This window comes from Myotis lucifugus, unplaced genomic scaffold (genome assembly GCF_000147115.1).
Source record: "Myotis lucifugus unplaced genomic scaffold, Myoluc2.0 scaffold_16, whole genome shotgun sequence".
NCBI lineage: Eukaryota > Metazoa > Chordata > Mammalia > Chiroptera > Vespertilionidae > Myotis > Myotis lucifugus.
Genome location: NW_005871064.1, coordinates 1,898,443 through 1,904,610, shown reverse-complemented (window position 1 = coordinate 1,904,610; position 6,168 = coordinate 1,898,443). Strand labels below are relative to the sequence as shown.

At 38.7% G+C, this 6,168-nt stretch overlaps 1 protein-coding gene across 4 annotated transcripts in view; it reads right to left on the bottom strand.

The window, feature by feature from the left end:
* The window catches only part of DYM (dymeclin), a 248,720-nt gene that overhangs the window by 237,124 nt on the left and 5,428 nt on the right, over positions 1–6,168 (bottom strand). The window lies entirely within an intron of this gene.

Here is a 6,168-nt window from a genome sequence, read left to right as displayed (position 1 = left end):
CACCCTCGGCTCAGCGCCTCCAGGCAACTGCATAGCCACGTGGCAAAATTCAGGAGGCTTGGCCTCTCTGGTGCTGGAGTCCTTACCACTTATTCTGGTGGCTTAACTTTATTAACGCTTCTCTTCATTCCACCGAATAATCATTCCGAAGTCAAGCAATTCCCCTGGAGGGCTCTGAAAAATTGGAGAATAGCACTTTCAGCATTTTATCCATTGTTAAATGTTTTAACTTTGTTCTTATTCAGACCCTTTTATTGAGGGCTAACTTTCAGAAAGTAATTTTTGATGGAGGCAGTTAACAGGTCTAAAACTGCAATATTGTCAAAAAGTTTTATTATTAAAAAACTGCAATTTGTCTATTTTTGCTTTTATTGCCTGTGCCTTTGGCATCACATCCAAGAAATCATTGCCAAATTCAGTGTTGTGAAGCTTTTCCCCTATATTTTCTTATAAGAGTTTTATGTTGTAGCTTTTGTATTTAGGTCTTTGATCCATTTTGTGTTAACTTTTTTATAGAGTATTAGCTAAGGCTCCAACTTTATCCTTTTGCACGTAGATACCCAGTTTTCTCAGTACCATTTGTTGAAAAGACTTCCTTCTCCCCATTGAATGGTCTGGGAACTCTTGTCAAAAATTAGTTAGCCATATGTAAAAGGTTTATTGCTAATCCCTCTATTCTCTCTATTCTGTTTTATTGACTTATATGTTTGTTTTTGTGACAGTACCACACTGTTTTGGTTACTTCAGCTTTGTAGTAAGTTTTGAAATCAGGAAGTGTGCATCCTCCAACTTTGCTCTTCTTTTTCAAGATTGTTGTGGTTTTTCCATTTCTGCAAAATACATCATTGGGATTTTAATATGGATGGTATTGAATTTGGGTAATACTGACATCTTAACAATATTCTGTTACTGTCTTACAACTCATGAATATAAGATGTCTTTCCCATAATAAGTAGCATCTTTCATTTCTTTCAGATTATTTCAATAATATTTTGTAGTTTTCATTGTCTTTTTTTTAATGCTTTATTTTAAAGCAAGAGGAAGGGAGAGAGAGAGAGAGAGAGAGAGAGAGAGAGAGAGAGAGAGAGAGGGAGAGAAAAACACTGATGTGAGAGAGTCAACAATTAGTTGCGTCCCACCCGTGCCCTGACTGGGGATAGCACCCTCAACCTAGGTATGTGCCTTGATCAGGAGTCGAACCCTCAACCTTTTTGGTTTTCATTGTCTCAAGTCTTTCACTTTCTTAGTCAAGTTAATTCCTAAGTTTTTTTCTCTTTGATATTATAGTAAATGTAATTATTTTCTTAATTTCCTGTTCAGATATTTAATTGTTGGTGTATAACAATGCAACTGATTTTTGTGTTGACTTTTTATCCTGTTACTTTGCTGAATTCAATTTTTTAGTGCTAACAGTCTTTTGTGGAATCTTTAGGGTTTTCTATTTACAAATCATCTGTGAACAGAGATAATTTTACTTCGTTTCCAATTTGAATAACTTTTATTTCCTTTTCTTGCTTAATTAGATAGAAATTCCAGTACTATCTTAAGTGGCAAAGGCCGTCATCCTTGCCTTATTCCTGATCTATTGAGTGTGAGGCTTGTTGTGGGTTTTTCACATATACTTTCATTATGTTGAAGTAGTTTTCTTTTAGTGCTAATTTGTTAAGTGTTTTTGTCATGAAAGGGTATTGAATTTTATCAAATTCATTTTTTCTGTATCAATTGAGATGACCATGTGGGTTTTCTCCCTCCATTCTGAACATCCTTGCATTCTAGGAAAAGTCCACTTGGTCATGGTATATAATTCCTTTTTTTTCTCCAATGTCTTTTTGTTGATTTCAGAAAGGAAGGGAGAGGGAGAGAAAGATAGAAACATCAATGATGAGAGAGAATCATCAATTGGCTGCTTCCTGCATGCCCCCTACTGGGGATCCAGCCTGAAACCTGGCCTTGTGCCCTGATTGGGAATCAAGCTCGTGACCTCCTGTTTCATAGGTTGATGTTCAACCACTGAGCCACACAGGCAGGGCATAATCCTTTAACTATGTGGTGAATTTGGTTTGCTAGTATTTTTTTGAGGATTTTTGCATTGATATGCATAAGAGATACAGGTTATCTCTTATGCATATCAATGTCATTTTTTTTAATGTTAGGAAATGTTATCTTCGATATTTTGGAAAAGTTTGAGAATGATTGATGTTCTCCTTTAAATGTTTGGTAGAATTCACTAGTGAAGCCATAAGGTCCAGGGCTTTTCTTTGTTGGGAGATTTTTTTATTACTAATCCAGTTCCTTTACCAATTATATGTCTCTTCAGGACTTCTATTTCTTCATGATTTAGTCTTGGTAGTTTTTGTTTTCCTAAGAATGTGTGTGTTTTTTTAATCTAGGTTATCCATTTTGTTGGTGAACAATTGTTCACAGTACTCTTACCATCCGTTTTATTTTTGTAGCATCAGTAGTAATTCCACTCCCATTCCTGACTTTAGCAATTGGAGTCTTTACTCTCTTTCTTAGTCAGTCTAGCTAAAGATTTGTCAATTTTGTTGGTCTTTTTGAAAAGCCATCTTTTGGTTTCATTGTCTCTATTTTTTTCTCTATTTTGTTTATCTCTGTTCTAATCTTTACTATTTCCTTCCTCTGCTAGCTTTGGGTTTCTTTTCTAGTTCTTTAAATTGAAAGTTGTTGATTTAAGATCTTCCTTCTTTTTAAATGTGTTTATAGCTATAAATTCCCCCCTAAATACTGCTTTCACTGTGTCCCATACGTTTTGGTATGTTATATATTTCGTTTCATTTGTCTCAAGATATTTTCTAATTTGCCTTTTTATTTCTTCTTTAAGAGTTTATTGTTTAACTTCTACAAGTTTGTAAATTTTCTAGTTTCACTTTTGTTATTTTTAATACTTTTGTTATTGATTTCCAACTTCCTCCCATTGTGGTCAAGGATACTTTATATGGTATCAATCTTTCAAATCTATTGAGACTTGATTTGTGGCTTAACATATGATCTATCCTAGAGAATGTCCCACATGCGCTTGAGAATATGTATTGTTGTTGTTGGGTATTGTTCTGTATGTCTGTCAGATTTAATTGGTTTATTGTGTTATTCAAGCCATTTCCTTATTTTTCTTCTGTCTGGTTCTATTCATAATTGAAAGTGAGGTAGTAAAGTATCTGACTATTATAGAACCATCTATTTCTCCCTTCAATTCTGGCAATTTTTGCCTCGTATTTTAAGGGTGTGTTCTTAGGAGTAAATATAGCGTTTTTGAAACATAAAAAGACAGTGAACAACCTAGTATCTACTGATCTTCAAGATTTCCTTTTTCTTTTAAAGATATACTTTTAATTGGAAAAAAAACTCAAACAGTGCATATGGTATGTTACTTTTGTCTTAATAAAATACATACACCTGTATGTATTTGCTTGTGCATGCAGAGACTATCTCTGGAAATATAAAGAAGCTGGGAGGGCCTTAGTCCTGTGGCTGTGTGGGGGAGTTGGGTACCGGTGCACCGGTGTTAGCCCTCAAAACCCCCATGTGGTCGCTGTCACGTTCTCCTACCCTCGCCATGTTCCTCACTGGGTCTGAGTACCACAGCGGTGGGAATACTTTTTCTCCTGAAGGAAGATTATTTCAAGTGGAATATGCCACTGAGGCTATCAAGCTTGTTCTGCAGCCATGGGGATCCAGACACCCGAGGGGGTGTGCCTAGCTGTGGAGAAGAGAATTGCCTCCCCGCTCATGGAGCCAAGCAACATTGAGGAAGGTGTAGAGAGTGATGCTCACATAGGTTGTGCCACGAACGGGCTAACTGCTGCTGCGAAGGCTTTACGGCAGTGATGGCGAACCTTTTGAGCTCGGCGTGTCAGCATTTTGAAAAACCCTAACTTAACTCTGGTGCCGTGTCACATATAGAAATTTTTTGATATTTGCAACCATAGTAAAACAAAGATTTATATTTTTGATATTTATTTTATATATTTAAATGCCATTTAACAAAGAAAAATCAACCAAAAAATGAGTTGGCGTGTCACCTCTGACACGCGTGTCATAGGTTGGCCATCACTGCTTTACGGTAATTGAGAAAGCCAGAGTGGAGACACGGAACCATTGACTCACCTACAATTAGACAATGACGGTGAGTGTGACCCAGGCCGTGTCCAATCTGGCTCTACCGTTTGGAGAAGGTGCAGATCTGGGTGCCATGTCTCGTCCCTGTGGAGGGGCACTGTTATTGGAGGAGTTGATGAGAAAGGACCTCCGCTGTTTCATAGGGCCCATCAGGGACCTTTGTCCAGTGAGATGCTTGAGCAGTTGGCTCTGCTTCAAAGGGTGCCCAGAGCTCCTTGCAAGTTTACCACAAGCCTATGACTCTGAAAGAAGCCATCACGTCTTCACTCATCCTCCTCAAACAAGCAATGGAGGAGAAGCTGAATGCAATTAACACAGAGCGAGCCGCTGTGCAGCCTGGTCAGACTGTCCCCAGGTTCACAGGAAAAACTTGGAGAGGCCATGAAGGGCATATAAGGAAGTGTGCTCCTCAGAACTTCTCTGGGGCAATTTCAGTTCTCCTGATTGCCCTGAGCTTTTATTTCCAGCTCCTATTCCTTGGAAAATATCGGGTGTATGTGCATTTTTAAAATGACGTCTGTACATAAAGGCAATTCAAGAAAGAAATAAAGAGAAACTTAAAATTAAAAAATGAGAAAAAAGAGGAAACCGGTAACCTTGATTGCCTCCTAGGAGGGGAACTAGGTGCCTGGGCACCAGGGTGGGAGGAAGGAATCTTTATCTGTGTACGCTCTTATACCTTATGAATTTTGTATAAAAAAATACATTAAAAAATAAGTACACTTAATTTGAAATGCTGTAGACTGGAAACTAAAAAACAAACAAAAGTAGTATACAGTTCATATGAAAAGGATCCTAGAAGATATTCGATGACTGTAAACTCAGTATGTAAGACAAGCCACTGAGAGCTTGCTTGTATTCCAAAAGTTCCGTTCAGAGATGATGCAGTAAAGGGGAAAGAGCAGGGGCTAAGTATTCATGATGGTTTGTTCAGACCCTTCTTTCTAAAAGTATTTAAGGTGACTTGCAAACACATGTAACACATAAAACTGCAACACTAATCACAGGAAAGAAGGGTGGGGGCATGAAGCAAAGCAGTGACTCGGAGCCAGTAATGAGTTCTAGGCCCAAAAGGACGAGGAGGGGTTAGTGGAAACTGAAGGGAGTCATGTGGAATGGGCCACCTGGGAGTGCATTTTGGCTGAGGAACACACCTGGCCCAGAAGGGTTGAACCAAGGGAATAAATACCCTAACCCCACTCCTCCCTTCCCTCCCTCCCTCCCTCCCTCCCATCCCTGCTGCAGATCCCCACTGGCCAGACCCAACAGAACGCAGAGGCCATGGAAAGTCTGTTGATGGAGTCCATGCAGCTTTCTTGGGCAGCAAAGTAGGGTGAAAGGAGCAGAGATTTGGAGAGGCAAGTGGAAGACGTGCGGCACACTCATCATGATATAAATACCGATTAATGACTTAACCAATAGTTACACAAACCTATATGGAGGATGTGTGGGAGAAGTAGAGGAAACACAGTGTAAGACAGCTATATCTCAGTCATGGAAGGAAGTCAGTAATGTGGAAAGTTGACAGTTCCAAAAATGGCAATATATATAAAACTTAGAAATACAGAGATAAAACATAAGACAAAAGCAACAGCTAAATGAGTAAAGCCTTTGGGGACTAAGGGAGTAGAGACATTATACATCTTGCAATATTATTTGCCCTGACCGGTTTGGCTCGGTGGATAGAGCGTCAGCCTGCGGAATGAAAGGTCCCAGGTTCAATTCCGGTCAAGGGCATGTACCTTGGTTGCAGGCACATCCTCAGTTGGGGGTGTGCAGGAGGCAGCTGATCCATGTTTCTCTCTCATCGATGTTTCTAACTCTCTATCCCTCTCCCTTCCTCTCTGTAAAAAATCAATAAAAAAATAAAAACAAAAATAAAAAGATATATTTAATAAAAACAAAGGAATGTTAAGAAAATTGCTAGAAGACTACACAAAAGAACTAACAGTGGTTACATCTGTGGAGAGGGAATGATAACGAAAGGACATGAACTTTTCATTTAAATTTCCATTGCACTGTTTTACTATG